Below are 23483 nucleotides of genomic sequence, written 5' to 3'. Positions count from 1 at the left end.
CTATGGCAATAAAGACCTGCAAATAGTCTATCAGCAACAGATAATGTGCATCTGACAATTAAACATATGGGTGTAGAGGGCAACACTAGGCTGTTTGCCCTAGGGAATGACAGCTTAGCCAGAGTGTGCTTGGTGTCTACCTCCCCAGTACAGTAGACTACTATGCCACTGTAAAGTAGGTCACATAAGGCACCGTGTGAGGCTAGTGTGCTGTGCCTCTGTCAAGCAGGGACACAGTGGATATCCCAGGGTTAGAATTTGCTAAGCCACATCCATGTTGTTGGTGTGTGCGGGAAGAGGCTTGCTGAGGACCTCTAACAGTAAGTGGGCATCAATAACAGACTGAGGGGAGCCTTATCTGCATTGTCTGGACAATTTCACTGTCAACACTGTGTCATGATGATTATGAGGGATTGAAGTGACGTGACAGTACTGTTCAGAGATGTCCTCCCTCTGTGGGCTACTGCTCTGCAATGTATTAGCTCACTCTGTCTGTTGGACAGCTCATATATGGCTGGTGTACACCTGACAGGTGTCCTGTTGTGGAGCAGTCATGGGTATATTTGGGATAGCATGATCAATGCAAACCTTCCACATGCTCATAGAATGCAATTGTCAAGGATTATGCAGAGTAGCCTGTATACTCCCCCAGCATGGGTCCTTTGAAGTCTTCCACCCCAGTCTTCACAAGTGTAAAGTCTGCTTTTGATAAATACAGTTTGTTTGCAGTGACATCCTTGCCTGGGGGTGGGATATGGAAGTCCAGGGAAAGGAGGGTATGGTCAGATATCAACAATGGTTGTCTACCTCTGGTGTGGAACAGTGAGTACCCATGTTGCAGATGGTCATGTGCAATATGTATTCCCCCTTGTGGCTGTGGTGAGTAGGTCTGCCATAGCACATGGACTCACAAATTGTAGTGGCTGTAGGGTAATGCTGTAGAGGCCTGAGTAGTTCCCACACACAATATGCCTGTACCTGACATTAACAACTGGAATGGTGTATGTGAACACCTGCATATCCTGGCACTGTTCCCAGGGAAGCAAAGTGTGTGTCCTGAATGTGGGAGGGGTGGTCTGGACTGGTTGTGTTGTGTGTTACAGGTCCTGTGGTCATGAAGCATGGTATAGAACATAACCTGCCAGTGCGATGTGCATATCTGACCCTGAAGTAGGTGGCTGCAAATGCATATATATGCTATCCCCCACCTGACAGGTAGTACTAGATGTACATACCTCTGTAGAAATAATGATGTCAACACCCTATAAATACTGCAGGTGCAGCATAGATGCCCAATAATTTGGATAGTGCGCTCTGCTAATGCTTCTCCCTCAAGTGTCATAATGTAGATAGGCAGGGGTTTGAATCCTGCAAATGCTCAGTGTGTGTGTGGGTGAGCGGGGTTGTTGTGTGTGCAAGTCTGTGTGATGGAAATGTCCCTTTTGGCAACTGGGAAAACACAATACAGGATGCACATTCCCCTTTCTAAATACTGATGATGTCAGCACCCTATAAGTACAGCAGGAGAAGGGAAACCTCCCAGTAATGCGAATAGCGCGCTCTGCTAATACGTCTGTCTCGAGTGTCATAACATAGTTAGGTAGGGGTTTGAATCCTGCAAATGCCCAGTGTGTGTGGAGGGGGTTTAGTGTGTGTGCAAGTCTGTATGAAAGAAATGTCCCTTTTGGCAACTAGGAGAACACACTACAGGATGCACATTCCCCTTTCTAAACACTGATGATGTCAGCACCCTATAAGTACAGCAGGAGAAGGGAAACCTCCCAGTAATGCGAATAGTGCACTCTGTTAATGCGTCTGTTTTGAGTGTCATAACATAGTTAGGTAGAGGTTTGAATCCTGCAAATGCTCAGTGTGTGTGGAGGGAGGTTAGTGTGTGTACAATTCTGTATGAAAAAAATGTCCCTTTTGGCAATGAGGAGAACACACTACAGGATGCACATTCCCCTTTCTAAACACTGATGATGTCAGCACCCTATAAGTACAGTCAGAGAAGGGAAACCTCCCAGTAATTCGAATAGCGTGCTCTGCTAATGCATCTCTTGCAAGTGTCATAACATAGTTAGGTAGGGGTTTGAATTCTGCAAATGGCAAGTGTGTGTGTTTGGATGAGGGGTGTTTGTGTGTGTGTGCAATTCTGTATGAAAGATATGTGCTTTTTGGCAATTAGGAGAACACACTACATGATGCACATTACCCTTTCCAAACACTGATGATGTCAGCACCCTATAAGTACAGCCGGAGAAGAGGATCCTCCTAGTAATTCGAATGGCGCACTCCGCTAATGCGTTTCTCTCAAGTGTGATAACATAGTTAGGTAGGGGTATGAATCCGGCAAGTGTGTGTAATTGCAAGTGTGAGAGAACAGTTCCTTTTGGCAACTACTACAATACACCAGATGCTGCATATTCCCCCAGTAAACACAGGTGATGTCACCACACTATAAGTACAGCCAAACAGGGCAAATCACCCAGTAATGCAAATAGTGCGCTCCGCTACTGGGTCTCTTACTACTGTCAGAGCACAGTTAGGTATGTTTTGGAAACCCACAACTGCCACGTGTGTTTGTGTCACACAAAATGCCCATGTGTGGGTTGTTGTTCATAACAATGCATGACATTGCTTAAACCAGCAATGGCAATGCACACATGATGTATGTGTGTGCCACATACACATATATACCTGTGACCTTCAATAGTTCCCATGTCTGACACGTGCCTCAAGTGTATAAATGATATTTGCACTGCATAACATTATGACTGTGTCTTACTGTGCAGGGGCTGCAGGCGGTATGTGTATATACAGTGTGAGTTGGATATGGTATCATCCTAACAGCGGGGGATACACATCTGATCTGGACCATATAGTCTACATGCAGTCGATGAACAGGTGCTGCATGTTCCCACCTGTTGTGGGAGTGGTAACATGTTGTTCCACTGCAATTCAGTGACTACATGCTAGGAACCTTTCAGCTAGTGTGTTGTAGCTACAGTAATACTCACACACAATGTTTGGCTGGATGCAGTCCAGACATATAAAGACATATGTAGAGACCGTCATATTCCCAGTGTTGTTAGGGAGGACAGGTGGGTTTCCTGTGTATGGGGGGGTTGTGTGTGCCAGGCTATGAACCAGAAGGCAGTCCAACACACTGTTAGCTGCACATGGATAGGCCCTGATGCTTTGTGCTGTGCTAACAACCTGGAGAGGTGTGTGTATCTGTGGTGCCTTGAGATACCTCCCCCCTGTTCATGTGTGGTACATGTGTAGGGGATGACAGGCATGGTATGAGGTATAACCTGGCAGTGATGGGTTGTACCTGTGAGCTGTGAATCAGGAATCTGTTACTGCACAGCTATTGCAGTTTACTGTGCTGAGGACAGTGTCCAGTGCATGCATCTTGTGGTGTACACTGCTGGTGTTGTGTAGCATTACTGTTAGTGTCCTATCCCGTGTGATACCTGCGGAGGTGGCTAGGTAATCTGAGCCCTGCATCAAAAGGCACTATGTGTGTATCAAGAGGCTTCGCCAATATACAATGGCCCATGGGTGACACGTGCAAGCTGCCCCTCGCAAATCATTGTGGCTTCCCTAGCATGTAAGCGCACGCTGACAGCCATTGGATACCCTATGAATGACATTGGAGATTGAGCAAAATGTAGACATAGAACACCCTTCCTACATATTGTGGTAGCATACCTGGTGAGGGTATGATGGCAACCAAGGTCAGGCTCATACCAGCCAGTGCCACATGCTGAGAGAGCCTTTCTATGTTCCCTATCATGTAGTCCAGGGAGGTACGTCTCAGGTCATCCATAATGGCATGGACAATGACTGAGTCATATGTGTCCATGCCTCTGACTGACCTGTATGCATGTGTTATGTGGTGGACCATAGTGCTCCACGGGCATATCACTGTGACCTTCACCATGTACAGCCTGTTGAGTGGGACCCCACTGCACCGGCCAAGAGAGGTACCTGACACATCTGTAGCAGGTGTGTTGTGTAGCCCTACAGGCTGTGAGTGTTTGGCACACAGGATGTGTGTGCCATGTGTGGCATGTGCTCTGTTCCGACTTAATGTATGCCTGTGTGCCAGCTGCGGAGGTGTGTGATGCTCAGGCAGGATGCTATTCTGAGGCTCCAAGTGTGCCCCAGTGTGTTCATGTGGTTGGATTGCTGTCAGTGCAGGTCTATGTCAGACTGGTATTGTAGTCACTGTAGTATGTCATGCCACCTGACAGGGTATGCCAGTACTGGGTTCAGAGTGCTCAGTCCCCAGATTGGCTATGTGGTTGCATCTCACACATGTGTTGTACGTTCCTGGCCAGGAGAGAGGGTTGACTGCATACATGTGGCAGCTGTGACATTACCACATGACTCACATATTCCACAACTGGACCATAGAGGTGATTCACACGTTACCTTTGCACATGCTACCATAGTAGTGCGATTGCCATGGTGATTACCAACACATAGGGCCAATGGGGAACAACATACTGAAGGTGAGTATGTGTGGGTGTACTGCTTCTGATTTCATAGCGCTGGCATTTATGACTGCACACATGGGCAAATGCCAGGTAAGTCATATGCAATGTGTCACAGGCAACGTATATGCAAACAGGACAGACAGTGACGTTCTGTCAAGTGAGACATTGACATACGTATAGTAAGCTATGCAGATGTCACTAGGAATCCACAGAAGCTCTGTAAATATGCATTGCAGGTGGAATCAGTGTTCCAGGGAACCTCAAGCAAACATGCATGCAAACAAAGCTACAGTAAGCAGGGCTGGAAGTAGTCCATTGTACAACAAAGAAGGGGTACCACTTCCAGTAGGTAACAGTGCAAATATGCAGGCACTATAAACATGTACCCAGGAATGCACAGCTCAGATGTCCATGGTAAAACTGAAATTATTTAAAATTTAATTTAATTTAAATTAAATTGGTACTGCACACATATCAACATGCGCAAACATCCACATTGCATAGTCGTTGTGGGCAACATGCCACCATTAGTGTACATGTCCATCATTGCGTATCACTACTTGCATTACCTTCTCCCCTGTGCTACCTATGTATGTGGCTATCTGTTGACATCCTTACCACCAGTATGCAAAAATGTGCAGCTGTTACACTATGGTACTTACTATGGGTATAGATAACAATTCAGGACAGTCATACAGTTACTGCATCAGGCATGCTGGGATATACACACAATCATATCAGCACACTGTACTGTTACCAACATGATACTATTAATACACGTCTATGTAGTCACCCTGTGCATCAGCAACATGTTAACATATTCCTGCACTGATGTTAGAGATTGCAGGAGGTGGCACAGTTTCATCATATGCACAGGGTGTGAACTAGGTATGCCTGAGTCTGCCACTAATACCACCAATTGACATGTATGTGTATGTGTGTTGGTGAGGGACAGCAGTACAGGGTGGGGCACTGTTGATGCAGTGTGTGCGTGTATGTGGTAGCCCTAGGTGTTAACATTTTGCATGTGTGTATGCATGCATGCACACAGTTCCACCTCATGGCTGCCATATACTGGAGTTTGTGGACAGCCACAGACTGCACCTGCCAGGTCATACAGATCAGTGTCTGTGGTCACGGACATGGTACCTGTGCCTGGCAGGGGTGCTACGGACCGTATCCAGTACTAAGCCAGACTGGGTACTGTCATCAGAAGCAGGTGTTCGTTGACTGGCCACAGGTCCCTGTTGGGACTGTCCAGAGCCACGTGCACATGGTCTCCTGGGGTGGTCTGATGACAGCACAGACCCAGCATTGCTGGGGCTGCTGCTGGCACTATGGGGGCATCCGTGGGCCTGTTGTCATCCACACCGACTGCCATCTGCTGCTGTTGCTGGCATACGGCCACGTCAACGCCGCAACTGTCCACCATTGCCCTGGCTCATGGACATGTAGTTGTGGAACTGCTGTAATATGTCCCCACAACATCTGTCTATGACATCAGTGAAATTCTGGATAGCATCCGCAATGTCACGCATACTGTCAGTCATGGATGTGTGACATGCTTTCAGCTCCCTCAGACCCTGTCTGGTGTACCTTTCCATATGTGACTGTGCCTGCATGACAGCCCGAAACATAGCTGAGGTTGACAGACCTATTTGGGCACGTCTGCCAGAGGCAGTATGCCCATGGATGCTCCCACGAGAACCCATGGGCAACTGTCTGTGTGGTACCATCTCAGGACCCTGCCCATGGCTGCTGTGTGGGGAAGCATGTGCCACAGATACCACATTACCCTGGTCAATGCCCACTGTATCCTGTCCATCACCTAGGGACATTGGTGACATAGGATGTACTGGCAGGATGACTGTGCGCAATGATGGTGTTTACAGCTGTGTACTGTCAATTGGCTGACCAATGACGGACCCTGACACACCTTCCTGTGCCATTACACAGATATCATCATTATCAGTACCTGTGGCACCAAATTCAGGTTCCCTGCTGCAGGACACCAGAGCAGCACCAGAACCTGTGGGAGGAAGACAGGAAACACAGTTTGCAATGTCTACACAATGTTACCAGTGATGCACACATGCACACATGCACACGTGGACACATGCACACATGCACACATGCACACGTGGACACACGCACACATGCACACATGCACACATGCACACGTGGACACACGCACACATGCACACATGCACACATGCACACCTGGACACACGCACACATGCACACATGCACACCCCGCAGTATACACACAGAGCACTACTGAGTTACACTATTATTACTAGCACTATCAAGACTATTATAGGTATTGTTAATACACACTCACCAGCATGGATGGGCTGCCTTGCTGTAACACTGGAGGGACCTGCAGAAATGAGGGGATTAATGTCAGTGGGCACAACTGTGCCACTGATACTGCGTATGATACAGTTCAGTAGTACAACAGTTGCCTTTCACATGTCAGCTGCTGATATTGGCAATATCACACCTGCACAATTACATACTATGTTGACAGCTACATACCAAGGACACACCTTACACATGCATAAACTAACAGTGTACAGAACAGTCAAGTGTACATATGGCATATTACCTGCACGCTCCATGTCGTGTTGCTGTGTGGCTCCAGCCTCTATCATAATGCAGGTGTGTTGCTGTTGATGTTCCTGGGCTGGAGCCACAACACTTAGGAGTAGCCCCTCCAGTCTGGTGAGGGGGGGATGTGTGGCCACCCCACCTCCTGTGGCGACCTGTTGCCTGTGGATATCCAACGCACGCTGACGGACATTTCTGATTAAATCACTGCAGTGATGTCGTACCTGCTCATATGTCCTATTATGAGTGCCAATGTCATTTACCCTACGGACAAGGTCTTGCCACAGTGCAGCCCTCTCCTGCTGATTCTGGCTGGTGCGGGAAAACAGTATGTCATAATCCCGCACCAGGCTCTGGTGTATCTCTTCATCTTCTGCAGCAGAGTAGGCAGGATTTCGCTGACGCGCCATGTCCCTGAAAGAGAACACAAACAGGATATCAGCAAACTATGACAGCAAAATATGGCACACATACTATACATGATACTCAACTGTAGTGATATACTGCTACTCCCATATGTAGCACGTGTGTGTCTCTTGGTGGATACACATGTACATGGCCAGATATCAGTGCTCAGCCGACACCTGTGCAACAATACCTGCCACATTCCATACAACATAGTACCAAGCCCCATCAGTCAGCACACTGAGACAGGTCCAATGCACCACCTCACTCTGGGGGTTCATAACAAGGTACTGTATGTGGAACGTCATCCATTAGTGTGATCTGGACACAAACTAATCGGCCTGGATATACATATCCCACCACCACCATCAGCACAGTAGACTACTTTGAAATATATGTGAATAGACAGATTTTCACTTGTTAGGACTGAGATGGTATCCATGCAGCCCACTGGGCCAGTGGAAGCCACAACCCACAATGCTGACCCCTTTGCAAATGCTTCCCACGGACATCCCCAAGAATGCATGGAACATGCACACACAATTCTAACCCAGACCCTATGCACAAAGATTACGCATCCTGTCTGGTGGACCCCAGCCAAAGACAAATTGTATAACAATAGAAGGAGGCTACTGCAAGACAGAGCAGAATCACATAAAGGGAAGGCATCTGTGGTCAGCACTAGTAAAAAGCTAAGTTCTCTCATAACAACATCCAAGGCCAACTCTGAGAGGAAAATGGCCAAGGACACTAAAGATAACCACAAGGCCTTCTTCAGTTTTGTTAGAAACATGGACCAAAAGCCTCAGATATGCTCAGAGTTAGTACACAACTACATAATATTCAATGAACCCACAAATATTGGCAACATTCTGGCAGACAGGTTCAGTGCAAATATCCCCCCTCCCTCTCCCCCAAAAGAAGAAATACTTATCACAGCTGAATGTAACCTCCTTGTCATTTCAGATGACCAGGTGAGGGCCGCCCTCAGCAAAGCAGAACACACAGCATCAATGGGACCTGATGGTATCCCTGGATGTGTGCTATGTGAACTCCAAGAGGAGCTACAACCGCATAGAAAAATTATATTTAACCTTAGCCTTACTACGGGATATGTACCTGAACACTGGCGTACAGCAACATTGGTCACACTCCACAAAGGAGGCACCTCTACAGACCCTGGGAACTACCGCCCCATAAGCTTAACCAGCCTGGTCTGCTAAGCTATGTAAAGATTCATTATGGGACTCATATACAGCGACATTGGGGACATACAGACACTTGATCCCACCCAGTTCGGCTTTGTGAAGGGCTGATCCTGCCTTTTGAACCTGGTTGACTTTTTCAAAACAGTCACTACAGCCATTGATGAGGGCAAAGCAGTCCATACAGCTTACCTGGACTTGCCTAAGGCCTTCAACACAATACCCCAGTCAGGCATCATAGACAAGCTCATCAGCTTAAATGTTAATACATATGTCACATGATGGGTTGCAAACTGGTTAAACAACAGAATTCATAATGTCAAACTTGCGGGAGCCATGTCAGACTCAAAGCCAGTCACAAGTGGTATCCCACAGGGCTCTGTCCTAGGACCCCTCTTGTTTGGCATTTACTTCTCAGATGTGAAAGCAAACATGGACGGGTTGTGGATGACAAAGTTCCCAGATGACTGCAAACTAGGTGCCATAGTCGATACACCAGCTGACACACACATCCTGCAGACAGGCCTCACTGAAACGGACAACTGGTGCCAGAATCATGGCCTAACACTGAATGGCATGAAATGTATAGTCATCCCCTTTGGGTAAAACAATGTACACACAACTTATCACATAAACATACATATAGATACAGACCAATAACACATATGGAGGGTTCACAGTATGTAGACTATTAAATTGTTACTTTACATTACCTGTGTTTGTCACAGCTGATTGCGTTACCGTTTGTATAGGTTCCTGCTGCTGCTAGCCCAGCTTGATACTGTCACTGATGACAGCTTCAACTTAGTTTTTCTTAAGTGTAGTTTTTGTTTATGTTTTTATTTTCTTTTTTCTTTCTTTCTCTCTCTCTCTCTCTCTCTCTCTGCCTCCAGACGGTGCAATGAAAGTATTGCATGCGTGGACTGGGAGTACAGGATGCTTTTGTAGGTATCTGCATATGTCCATGTGATGGCCTCTGCACCAATTGTTAGCCAGCATTTGCTGATTGCATGCAGCCAGTTGTGTACTGATTGCAGTTCTCACTGTGATTTCAGGACAGTGCTATAAAAGGGTATGTGAGATAGGCATTGCCCTTTCAGATTGTAAGGGCGGGGACCATGCTGGTATGCTGTGGACACTGTTCTGTGAGTGTAAAGGTTAGTATCTCTCTCATAATTCAGGCTGTGTTGTAGATTAACATTTCTCCATTCATCTCTCCTGTTTCCTGTACTAAGTGTGTATGTAAACTGACACCTACAACTACTACTACTACTGTTAATATGGGCGTGTGTGCTTTCCTGTGGGACTTGTGGTGTGTGGCTTGCAAGGTGCTACAGTGACATTATTACCTACTAGCTACCAACTAGCATGGCTGCTTCTGTTCACACACTACTATTATAGAAATCCACTAGATTTTACAGTAAATATACATGACATGCTTTGTGTACTACACATCCTATATTCCCTTTACATTCATTCCTACTATTACATGCTATATATATTGTAGCACAATGCTCTTATATAACAGTCATGGCTTAGTGGTAAGTCATGCAGCCTACTGTTTCCAAGGTCCTGGGTTCGGGACTGACAGTGGGATTTTATTTTGCTTTTGAACAGACTACAGGACCTGTCATTCAGAGTGACTAAGGCACTTTTAAGCAGTTGTAACTGGTTTAGCGCTGGTTTGCGCGAAGCTCCTGCATGCGCACTGGCGTTCAGCTCCGCGCACACCTGCTTACAACCGCTTAAAAGTGCTTACTCGTGCACACTCCCACGCTATTTTCTTTGAAAGAAATGAAAATGGGGAGACAGGAAAGTGGTGAAAAAGGGGTCACAAAGAGGGTAAGACAGTAGGGAAACAAGCTTGGGTTTTGCAGGAGGGATGTAGGTAAGGCCCATAGCTGCTCATTTCTTCATCAGCAACAGCTGTGCATATGTATGTAATTTGGTGTGACATTTGAAACCTTCCACCCCTGAGAGAGGTGTAAGGACAACAATAATACTTGTTGTACAGCCAATTGTAATTGACAGTTTCCATGTCCAGCAGACATGTGTGCAAAATGGGCAGCTATGTATGGGGCGTAATTTTTTTGTGGGTACAGAATGCCCTTTTTTTTTTTTTTTTTTTTCAGGTGAGAGTGGTATGTCAGGTAAAGGAAGTCGGTATAGCTGGGGAGGTAGGTTGGCTAGGTCAACAGACAAGACAAACAAGACGCATACAGGGGCAGTGTATGACACGTGTGGGGGGGTTACACAATTGACGGGGACAGATGTTTGGATATCCAGAGCCCATGAGCCCACAGATGGCAACAGTGGAACTGATATCCCCACCCATGGGCAGTTGCCACTGTGCCTTCACTGCCCAGGACGGGGCTGTGCTGGGGGCTGTGTAGGCCGGGCAACAGGCATGCCCGTTAGTTGTGCTACCTGTGCCTCAAGCTGGCGTAGGGGCCCAAGAACAGATTCCTGGATCTCCCTACACACCACAGTCCGGACGCTATGGAGGGTGAGTGGTGGTTCTCCTCTGGCCACACTTGCAGAGGGGGGATGAGCCCCATCCCCTGCAGTGCTTCCACCCGCAGGTGGCACAGGGCCACCGGAGGAGGGTCCGGACTGGGCACTACTGCCAGGTGCACTCGCCAGCCGAGGTGGGAGAGGTGGGTCCGCTGGAACCCGCCTTCCCTGTCCTATGTTTTGCATTATGTAATGACATTTTGGGTTAGTAACATACAATACCATTCGCAATTAGTTGTAACAGCATGCATTAGTATTCCCATTAACCAAACACCCAGATATTCACACCATTGAACAGTGAGCATAACACATGCATAATTTGAACAGCAATACACAGTCCAACAACATGCAGGGTTGATTGATGGCAACAGGCCATCAGGTTTGGATGTATGAGCAGGGCAGATGCATCAACGTACATGCAAATATGTATGACCCAACAGAACAAATGTCCAGGGGTGTTAATTGTGATTGCACATACCAATTTCATGTGGAATGGATTATATGTGGTTATAGGGTAGGGTGAAGAAAATATAATTAACACCTTCAAATACCAATACATATGCTGTACATTTCTAATAGCTGCAGATACATACACACTACAGTTCTACCTACAGTTTCCTATGTGATAATTACTTCAAGTTGGTGATAGGAATGTTACTGCTACATCAATATACATTTCCATTTTTATTCATACACGTTCATATCTGGCTCTGTTCAGCTACATAATCCTGTTACATTTGCTTTATATAGCTATAGACAACTGTGGATGCTTGGTATTTCAGACAATCATACTATCTGCATATTGCAGACTGAGAGCAACATATCCAGATTTTGGGATACACATCCCAGCTGCAGGAACATTTTGAACACATTTCGCAGTTTGGTTCTGCTTGTCACATTCATTTCATTCTGTACTGACTGCAGCATACTTTATTCAGGGGTTATTACTACTTTATTGGTGGATTCATAACTCTCTCTCACACTCTCTCACTTGTTTTATTTTTACAATTCAGGATGGTACTTACTTCTAGGCTTTATTGACATGTTTTACCTGTAGTTATTACAATCCTTTCCAACAGTCTCACTTCTGTCATGTTTCAGTATTTCAACAGGGATATATTTCACACATGTGTTTTGCTCATCTTCTGCAGCTGTACTTTTCAGCCTGCTGCAGGTTGTGTACTATCATATTACAGGTGGGGCATCTTTATTTCAGACTTTATTTCAGACATTTTAATTTTTCTGTTTGGATTACAGACTGCAACACACTTTTGTAATCAAGCAATACTTGCAAACACTCTTACACTGTTACTTGCACATTTTATTACTTAGTGACTACACTGCACTCTTTTGCTAACTGTCATACTTTTATATTTATTTACAGTTACAGGGAGAGGATTACTGACCTGCCTGGTGGTGCAACCGCACCAGCCTATCGCCATAGGCTCTGCGGTTCGCAGAACGGACACCTGCAGCTGTAATATAAATAAAGTAATATTGGAATACACATCTCCATAATATCAGCTAGGTTAATTTCTTACATACATAATTAGATGTAACTTACTCAGTAGTGGGGCGTTGGGCATTTGCCGGGCCTTCTGGATCCAAAGGTTCAGTTGGTTCTGCTTGTGTCTCTTCAGGTACGCATGGTGGTGATGGACCTGCTCACCAGTCCTTGGAATCCCTGTGGCACTGGTGAGATCATGAGCCAACCGGTCCCACGCCTCAGCCCTATATGCTCCCCACAGGACCTGGCCCTGCATGAGTTGGGCCTCATGATTGTGGACAAGGAGCCAAAACATATATCTGGACTCCTCAATGCCCCACCTCTGTGCTCGGAAGCAACTACCCTCACCTACTCCTGACATTCTGGCTGCAAGTTCATTCTACAATCAGTTATGCTGTGTATTCCTGCCTATGGGGCTTATATATGCTGTTTTTCCCGCACTTATCTGTGATTGGCCATTTTGGAATTGTATCAGCTTCACAAAACCTGCTTTGTCATGCTCCTCTTTCTATTCATTCCTATATATTTGCTATTACTGCATTTCTAAGTACAGCTGTCATGGCTTAGTGGTTCAGTACCTTGACTATGGTGCATGGTATCCTGGGTTCGAACCTGGCCACTGCTTTTTATATTTTATGAATGTCTAGACAGGCTAGGAGGTGTGTCTGTGTAAAGGCAGTACAGCTTGCTCAACGTTGCCCATCGGTTAGCTTGTTGGCATGGTGCGCAGCTCCGTGCAAATGGGTTATGTTGGTTTACGCTTCATTTGGCTGTCAGCACGCATATTACGCTCAGCTCAGCTAGGGGCACACAGTTTCAGCATGTTAACCCATGGCTCACCTACGGGCACTCATTTTGCACCTGTTGAACCACTGCTCACCTACGGGCACTCATTTTGCACCTGTTAAACCACTGCTCACTTCCGGGCACTCATTTTACACCTGTCAAACCACTGCTCACCTACGGGCAGATGCACTCAACTTGTTAAACTGTAGCTCAGCTATAGGCACATCTGGCATTCTTTATTATTTTGTTATCTCACATTTCTTCAAAATAAATGGCCTATTTTATTACATTTTACATAAAATATAATTTTATATGTGTACATATATGTCAGGGACTTGTGTCGTACTTATTTCACTAAAAATAAATATTGATGTTGTGGGGGCTCAAACCATGACTGCCTGCTCTTCAGCCAACGTCTCTACCGCTACGCTATTGCTTTTTGGCTTACTTTGCATAGTTAGTTCTTATATGCTTTTCCACTTACTGCTAACTGTGGCTGAGCTACAGGCACGCCCGTGCAAACGAGCACACTCACGGGCAAACATCTTTACAATTTAAAAAAAATATAACATGTTCATTTATATATTTTATGTTCATAGTCTGTGGGGGCATGTGTTGTGTTGTGTTTATTCACATTTCCATGGACTCTGTCGTGGGGGTTTACTTTAGGCACTTTTACTCTTCTGGGGGCATGTCCGCTTGCAGGGCTCAGCCTACGGACACGCCCCCTACTGTCTTCCACGGACCATGTAAGCCTTAGGTGTGATTCAGCATGCCCTCATGCATATGCATGACATGCTGACGTCACAAAGTTTAACTGCAGCCTCCGTGTAAGCCTTGTAACTCTTACACGGAGGCTTCGTGAATCCTGCCCAGGGTGTTGGGTGATAACATAACTACAATAAAAAAACATATAATATTATATTCAAAAGAGAATATGTGGATATTGAAGTTGGGAGCTCTCTATAAACCAGGGTTAAATGAAAATCTTTAACATATATTGTTCCTAATTAGCTATTTGGTTCTTGTGTGTTTTTTATATAGTTAATTACTTTTATTGTTTTTTTTATTTTTCAATAATGTGCTAAGTACATTAGCTTAGTTATTCTCTCTAAAAATAGAGGTGCATGTTCCCATGGATTTTGTTGTAAGATGGTCTGTCACTTTAAATAAGTTCTGAAAAAATGTATATGAATGTGTTGCAAGCGGATACGGGCATTTGAAGACTGAGGAAGCCTATTGGATGAAACCGGTTTGTTTGCTGTAGTAGAAGTGAAATAAATAGGTTCAGACGTTCATAGGTGTATACTAGGCTAATGGCCTTGGGGCCTTTACAAGCCTAGCCATAGGATTACCCTGGCATAGTGTCACCTCCCTTATTTCCCACTGCTTCTGTCAAGTAGAGCCACTGGAGTTATCTCCGGGATAAATTTTTGGTTTCCCATCCACTCATCAAGATTTCTCTTGAAGAGGGTCAGCGAGGTGCTCTGCTTGACATGTATGGGAAGTCTGTTCCATAGCATTGGCAGTCTCTGGGTTATGAACCTGTCCCTCCAGCATGTTCTGTTAATTGTGGTAATGAGGTTGAGGTCTCTGGAGCATGTGGTGTGGAGGGATTGGGATTTCTTTAAATGTAGCATTTCTAACAGAGCTGGGTCAGACATGGCTTTGTAAGTCAAGCAGTGATCGCCTCTAAGCAATATGAGACAGAGAATAGTTGGAGTTTTTTGAGTCTGTTCATATAGAGCAAGTGTTTAAGGCCTAGGATCCTCTTTGTGAGGTACTTTTGCAGCCTCTCCAGTTGTTGCAGGTGTCTAGTGAGGTACATGCCAAATGGGGCATTTTACTTGATGATTGGCCTAATGAGGGAAGAGTAGAGGGAGACAATGGCCTCTTTCTTCCTGGATGCAAAACCCTTAGTAATGAGATGTGCCACATAGAAGGACTTTCTGACCACAGTGGCAATGTAGTGATCAAAAGAGACGTTGCTGTCAACCTGTGTTCCCAGATGTCTTATAACGCCTTCTGTGTTCAGTGGGCTACCATCAATGTGGTAATTCATGGGAACTGGGTTTTTCCCAAAGGGGATGACGACACATTTTCTGGAATTGAGCTTAAGGCCATGGTTGTGACACCAGTCGTTGGTCTCAGTGAGGCCATTCTGTAGGATGTCAACATCACTTGGAGAGTTAATATCTCCCAACTTGCAATAATCTGCGAACTTTGTCAGCCAGAATCCCTTCATGTTGGCCTAGTCTTCAGAGAAGTAGATACCAAACAGGAGAGGACCCAGGACCAAACTCTGTGGGTCTCTACTTCTGAGTAATCGGCAGTTTAACTTGGAGTCAGCTACTTTAACACTGTGGGTTCTATCTGTGAGCCAGTTTTCAACCCACGCAGTGATATAGGGGTTGATGCCAAGCTTAGAGAGTTTTTCTATGATTTCTGAGTGGGGAATGGAAATGAGGCTCAATCCTGCAGCAACTCAATCCCCCAACTGCTATAAGGGATACTACAAGACTAATGCCCAAACCAAGTTAAAAATGCAAAAATTTGAATTTTAGTTAAAACAAGGAAAATACAAAAAAAGAACAATATGTAATTCGGATTAGCACTCTGAATATTGCAATGTGCACTGGTTGAAATGGGTATTCACAACAGTGATGTTAAGCAAGCAATAATGCCTGCAGGGTGTGTGTTAATGTGAAATTAATGCCTGCCCAAAGGTGTTCTGATGCCCAACATCAGAGCTGGTGGGTCTCTACAGCCCTGGAAGGTAATTAATTACACATTAGCACACACCCTGGAGGGCATTATTGCACTTAGGAACTGGTCTCTCTGTAAATATGTTGTGTTTTACTTAATTATTTATATTTTTTCATTACTATAATTTTTTATATGTTTCAAAGTTGCTGTATTACTTGAAAATGGTGTCAGATGAAGCATTTTACATCCATAATATATAATTTTTAAAAAATAATCTAGATATTTGAATTATTTTTTGGTCTCTTACTACTGCTAAAATCGATTCTTGCCAGTCATTGAAGACTGAAGTCATTAAATAATGACATGCATTTGACTTTCAGACGTTATCTCCTTCAGAAAATTCAAGTTAACACAAAGTCTGTTATTTAACTTACTTTTTAATTTTTTTAAGTACAGCAATTAAGCTTTGTTCCTATTTTTGAGCCTTTGTTCCCCCTTTACTTCAGGCTTTATCCAGATTTCTTGAGCTAAAAGATCAAGAGGTATGCAAACCTCTTATCTGCTGCTGCCAGTGTTCCATCAAGCTCACTCTCTCTCCTTCTCGCACACAGACACCCCCCCGACACACAAACACACACACACACACACACACACACACACACACACACACACATTTGCACTTCAGAAAATGCATGCTAACACACTTCCTATTGGGATCCGTACAGATCCCCGACGGCACATTCTGCTGAAGCAGAAATCACCGAACATACTTAACTGAAAGTGCTGTTCACTGAAGCAGCACTTTCGGATAAGTATACTCATTGTGCTGGTTGCACTACAGTCCGGTTAAGGAAAATTTCCCTTTTCCCCACTGTAGTGCGACCTCGGAATAAGAATATAAAAGTAGGGGGGTGTGGGGTGGCACAGCTTGCCCCCCTGAATAAAAGATTTAGTGTTTTTTTTTTTTCTAACGCACTTTAACGAAACCACTTTTTCAGTGAAAGCACTTTCATTAAAGTGCATTCGGTCATTTTGGATTTGGACTATTGAACTTTCCTTCAATAGTCCTAGATCCGTCCTATTATTGAAGTAATGTTCTGATTTTTTGAACACTGTGAGGACATGGGCTTAGGCAATATTGTAGATAACTCTAAGAACAGTGAATTAAAGTGGAGTTTGAGGTTGAGAGCGCACGCAGGAAAAGGGCTAAATGATTATCTTTCACTGAATCCTGTCCTTAAACAGCATAAGTTAAAGCACAAGTAAGTGGGGCACTTTAACACAGTAGGTTTCCCTTTGTTGCCCAAAAACTGTTAATTGATGTTTGGAAATAGTTGGTTGATTTGAAGTTTATTTTAATATTTAAATGATACAATAATAGTGGTTGTCTGATGAAGTGATATCAATAGTGAAAGCACTTACAATAAATACATTTTTAACAGCATCAGTTTATAACGGTTTTTTGAGTGCTCTTGCAGTGTGATTAGATATGTATAGCCGTGTTTCGGTGTTTGGATTTCTTATACTGTATTGTTGTACTATAATATATTAGCTGTTTCTGAAATGGACACCGTTAGCAGGATGTTTGTTCCAACATTTATCTGAAATTTCATTTTCTATCACAGTATTTTTAGTGCTGCTTTTGTGAATTATTGTTAAAATTGTACAGCATTATTACCTTCATTTCTATCTGACAGAATGTTCTAGGTCAGAACATTATATCACATGATCTGTCTTTACATTTAGTAGTACCAAAAATGCACATCACATATTTTTTCTGACATCTGACTCTGCAGACCATTTGGTACAATCATTCTACTGTGTTTCAGTAACAATGCTTGTGATTCATTCATTCAAAAACGTATAAAGTATAATAAACTTGAATTGTGGACTTTTATTTGAATTTGAACATTCTCTCAATAGCATATTTTTCAGCATCTGTAATTGTAAATCAAGATTTGTATAATATGTGATGTTTTTACTTTGTATTCAAATACAATAAGTAAGTCAACATTTTGTGAAATAATTCTGAAAGAAAAACAAATCTTCATATGCAATTTTGCGACCATGCACCACTGCATACCAGAGTTTGCATTTTCATGCATCACTGACATTATTGCATGCTTCTTATAATTACTGGTTCTGCAAATGCATGCATCATTGACTTCATGAACATGCAAATCATGTTCTGTGATTGATAAACACATGAATCACTGTGTTTTGCCCTTACACCTGCATACTGTGTTTGCCTAATCATATCCAATTTTTCACAAGCAGGCCTTGCTAATATGTCTGGTTAATGTATTGACGCAATTTGAAACAATAAATTATAGATTTTGCTGTTATATGCACAGACTTTTCACTTAGTAAATTACTCAAGCCCAAGTCTATGAATGCACTTCCAGTAATAATGCAACACATTGCTTCTATATGTAGCTTTAATGTGATAAATGTCCCATCAATACACAGGCTTTCAATGCAACACTTTGCATACTGACATCAGCATTACTTGACTAAATCCAGTGAAGAAGCTGTGTACATAGTCTCAACACAAAGGTCAACTGCATTCATAACTTAACGTTCAGTTCTGCACTCCGTGGCTAAGTCAGGGAGTTGCTTAAGTTTTCAAATATGTAGCCATTAGATGACTGCATCAATCTGTTGCAAAGCATTCTGCCACTTTCTCTCTCAGGATGAAATGGCTGATAGAAACGATTAGGGAGTATGCACTTCTTGCATTTTCTGCTATGTGCTGGGCATGGCTTCTTATACTGGTCATGACAGTTTAAACAAAATAATGGTAGATGCTGATCACATTCTTTTGTTATATTGTGTATACTATTTCTTTCCATCCACACATTAAAATATTTGTCTAGTGTTACCTCACACTCGACAGTAGCTTACTGATTTATCACATTATCATTGTAAATGTTACAGACAATTCTGTCAAGCAGACCACCAAACTTAGCCCTTAGCTGAATACTTTAACTTAGTCACATGTGCATTTTTGGATTCCTTTTAACCCTGTTTTCAAATGAAGTAAACATCAAATGTATGGCAAGATTCTTTTTGGCTGACCATAGTTCTGAAACTTTTTTTATGATTATTTCAGCATATAATTCTTCAGTAAGATTAAATAGATTAAATTTCTTAATTGCATACTCTACCTAGATGTTGGAAGGCAGCATCTTAAACTTCTTCACCTTTTTCTGTTAGTCAAAAAGAAGCATTACAGAGATTAAACAATTAACTCTACCACCTGCAAAATTACCTTGTGCAATGCTGGCACAGAAAGTGATATGTTGAAATCCATTACAAAGTATTAACTGCTCATGACTTGAAATGGAGCATATTTAAAAAGCCCAAAGTTTTATATTCAATTAGAAAAAAATAATGACTTTCAGTTGTCATTTTAGTCTTCTCTGCTTTGATGAAATTGTGACTTTATTTTAAAAAATGGCAAGATTTGTTCAAAGTGTTATTGTACATTACATTTTGCCACAGCTTTGGTAGCATTTCTTAAGAAATATTATTGCTCATCATTTCATGCTTATGAGCTTCATTGATATCCTCATTTGCTTGACAATTTCTTTCCCAATCATAAAGGACAAAAACTGAATTTTCATTTGCTACTGTTTTAAAATACAGATGCATTCAGTTATGATAGTGAAGCAACCCTATTGCCTTCAAGACAGCAGAGTAGCGAACCAATCAGCAAGCCCCATGCTCTCACTTGTGATGCACTGCCAGCTTGATGACAAGATCAAGGCATCCAAGAACAAGTAAATGTAGTCATTCTATTTATAAAATGCCACCAACTGAGAGGTGATAGCCTATCTTCTGACAATGCACATGCATGCTTAGCCTAATGGGATTCTTAAAGGCATACAACACTGTTCATTACATATAGTCCAAGGCTATGAGAGTTACTTTTTAAAGTATTTATGGTTTCATTACAATACTTAACTTGTATGTGACGTCTACATGAAACATCTCAAGCTGTAGCATAAGCAACTTGTCCATATGAAATTTCTGCAGTATAGTTAAACATTTCACATTTCATTCTGTAGCAATGTAAGGTCAGGCCACAGTTTATTCTGACATTCAGACAGGTCCATCACAAAAGCGCTAAACAGGCCACATTCTGAAGATATAAAATTTAAATGTTCTAATCGACAGCATACATTGAAAATCAAAGTATGTGAACAAGGGACAGACAATTATACACTTGTTGAATAAAGTGTTAATCTTATTAGCAACTATAAAAATATTCCATAATGATAAAATGAGAAAATACTGAAAACAGTATAAAGTGCATACAATTCAAGTAGCCAAGAACAGGGAATTCACCCAGGCCATAAACGTTTAAAGCAAAATTTATTCCAAAAGGTCTCACAGCCAAATATTTTGAGCAATACTATTGATTTATACTTGCTTTCACCCATTCAAAACTGTCCACTTCTTCAGGACATGTCATTCACAGAAACATTCAATTATATAGTTAAAAACATATGACTGCCACAGAACACAAGGGTAGCAATACAAATAAAGATCCTTAACAGGCATTTTTTTTATGTGAGTGTAACTTCAACACCAAATTTCAGTGCTTAAATTAACCTAATAACCAACAGATTCTTTATAAGACTGCATAACATTAGAAAATGAGTAACATTTAAAAATATGTAACGTTTACAAATTTATACCTTTTAAAAATTACATACAATAATTCATATAAGTAAAAACTGTTTTAATAATGCTAAAACAATATGAAGTTAAAAAAATAATTTTCTATGGCAAAGTTGTAAACCAGATTTATAACACAGAGGATGTTAAGTTAAGTATAGGAAGAACTGATATATGTCAATTTAATATTGGCTTTACCACTGCATTCAATCTATACTGCCAAAGAAGCTCTTTATATAGTCAAGACTAGTCTCCCAAGCTCCACCCCATAAATTAAAGGATGGTGTTACTTTTGGCTCTCTTAATATCATAATAATGTTTGCAAATTCACTTCCTGAAAGTCCTATCAGTTTTACTCACATAAAATGTGTGACATGTAGTGCACATAGCCAAATACACAAAACAAAATAAGTTTCTGTCTTAAGTGTTTTAAGAAGAGCATTGTGCTTTCTGCACGTTTTAGTTGTTTTTTAATTTAATTGCATTTATTTAAACTATATTTGCTTTAATATTGCTACACACTCAAGTGTGCTAGCTTGCACTGCATTTGAATTGTTTTTACAACTGTTTTAGCTGCTTTTCTGTAAAACAAAAAACAAAAGTTATAAGCTTGTTTCCCCGCCTTTCCTGTAACTAGTCTAGTCCAGATACAGATTTTCTGTATCCAGGACTGTTTGTAAGCTTCTGAACCCCCCCCAAGCTTTTCTGTGTTGGAGGGTGGCCTTCTAGCTTATCTGTGGGAGTGGTAAGCACCAGGTAGTCTATTTACCACAAGAGGTGTAGTTTGTGGGCCAGAAATTGTAATTTATTGGCCATTTGCGCAGTTTTTCCATCCCTTTCAAATTTCTGGTTTAAAAGCTTGCATTTGCATGGGTTTGCACTTGTTTAAGCTCCACGTGCCGAGCTAAGGTAAACTATTACTGGTGCCATAAAGTCTGCTCTTCAGTTTTTCCCTTAGATCGTGCTAGTTCTTTCTCTCTCTCTCTTGCACTTCAAATAGCTTAATCACATTGCACTTCAACAGGTTTTGTAGCAATTATTGTAGCACACCTAAGTGCCATCAGCACTAGTTGTTCTTCACAGAAATAGCTCCAGTACTTAGTAGTTAAGACCACCCCTCCTAGCATGATTAAAGGGCAGTTCCCTGTGCTTTCCTCTATTAATCTGGTGCACTTGGGCATTCTGAGGCAATGTAGCAACTGCCTCATGTACACAGACAACCCTCTCCTATTACCTCCCAACCCTCAGACTTGTGAGAGATGCACTTATATCACCAAATTCAAAACTATGCACTCTCCAGCCAAGACTGGACTAGCTGATCAAGAGGAGAAGGTCAACACCTGCACCACACCACATGGAACACATAGCCCTCCAGAACACCCACCATCACAGCTATCACATAAAAACACAAACCACACACCCACCTTTGTGGAGGCTCTCAACAGAAATTTACCCAAACAGCAGGGATCTCCAAGACAGAAAAGCACTCAACCACCACAACACAGCACAAACCACAGGATACAAAGATCACCTCCACAGTGTGCCCCTCAACCTTAGCTCCTAAGGTTAAACACCTTGCCCAATACACTAATCATAGGTGACTCAGTAATGAGGCACACAGATGCCCCACTCACTAGGTTGAATAAGGAGAAGGTAACAGTCAGCTGTCTAACAGGTGCCAGAATCCAACAAATAATATATGCACTCAGGTCACTTCACAACAAGTATGATTCTGTCACTGTCCATGTGGGTGTAAATGACTAGATAGCACTTCCCTGGACTACATGAAAAGAGACATGGTGGAGCTCTTGGATTATGTGGCCCAGGCAGGTATGACCTTAGCCCGGAGCAGTATCCTACCATCACCCAGAATGATACCACAGTACAAACAAAATATGATTGATTTCAACAATTGGCTAGGTTTCTGGTGTCATTCTAAGTGGATCCAGTATCTGTCTGCTTCAGATGACATGACTGAAAGACCTCGATGCCAGAGATGGCCTGTATCTGTCACCCATGGGTTTCCGGGTACTGGCTAAGGCTCTTGCCACCCCTATAATACCATTTTTAGGTGGTGTTCCAAAGACAAAATTACCACTGTAACAGCTATAAATAAATGCACTCAGAGTCATGCTGCTTAATGCTAGAAGTCTAAATCTCAAGATGCACTTGCTCAAGGCACCCCTCAAAATGGAGAACATCAACATTTGTGCTGTAATGGAGACTTGGTTTAAAGCGGCAGAAAGCACCCCTGTGCTACCAGGCTAAAACTAATTCCACACCTTATGGCCCCGAATCATGGACCGAAGCTCCAAAGGCAGTGGGGTCACCATAGTCATAAAGGATATGCACACCTCCAGACTAGCACCCCAACATAACGCATCTGAGATACTTCAGGTACAACTAATATTGGGTAAGACAGCTATCCAGGTTATAGCCTGCTATAGGTCCCCAACCATGTCCCTAGACTCTCACTCCATGTTCCTAAGCACCCTGTAATCTATCAAGGTCCAACCCAACACTCTCATACTAGGAGACTTCAACTACCCCTCCATCAAC

The sequence above is a fragment of the Protopterus annectens genome, chromosome 7.part0 (assembly GCF_019279795.1).
Source record: "Protopterus annectens isolate FY-2018-M chromosome 7.part0, PAN1.0, whole genome shotgun sequence".
NCBI lineage: Eukaryota > Metazoa > Chordata > Ceratodontiformes > Protopteridae > Protopterus > Protopterus annectens.
The sequence above is the reverse complement of the archived record's forward strand: the minus strand, read 5'-3'. Positions refer to the sequence as shown.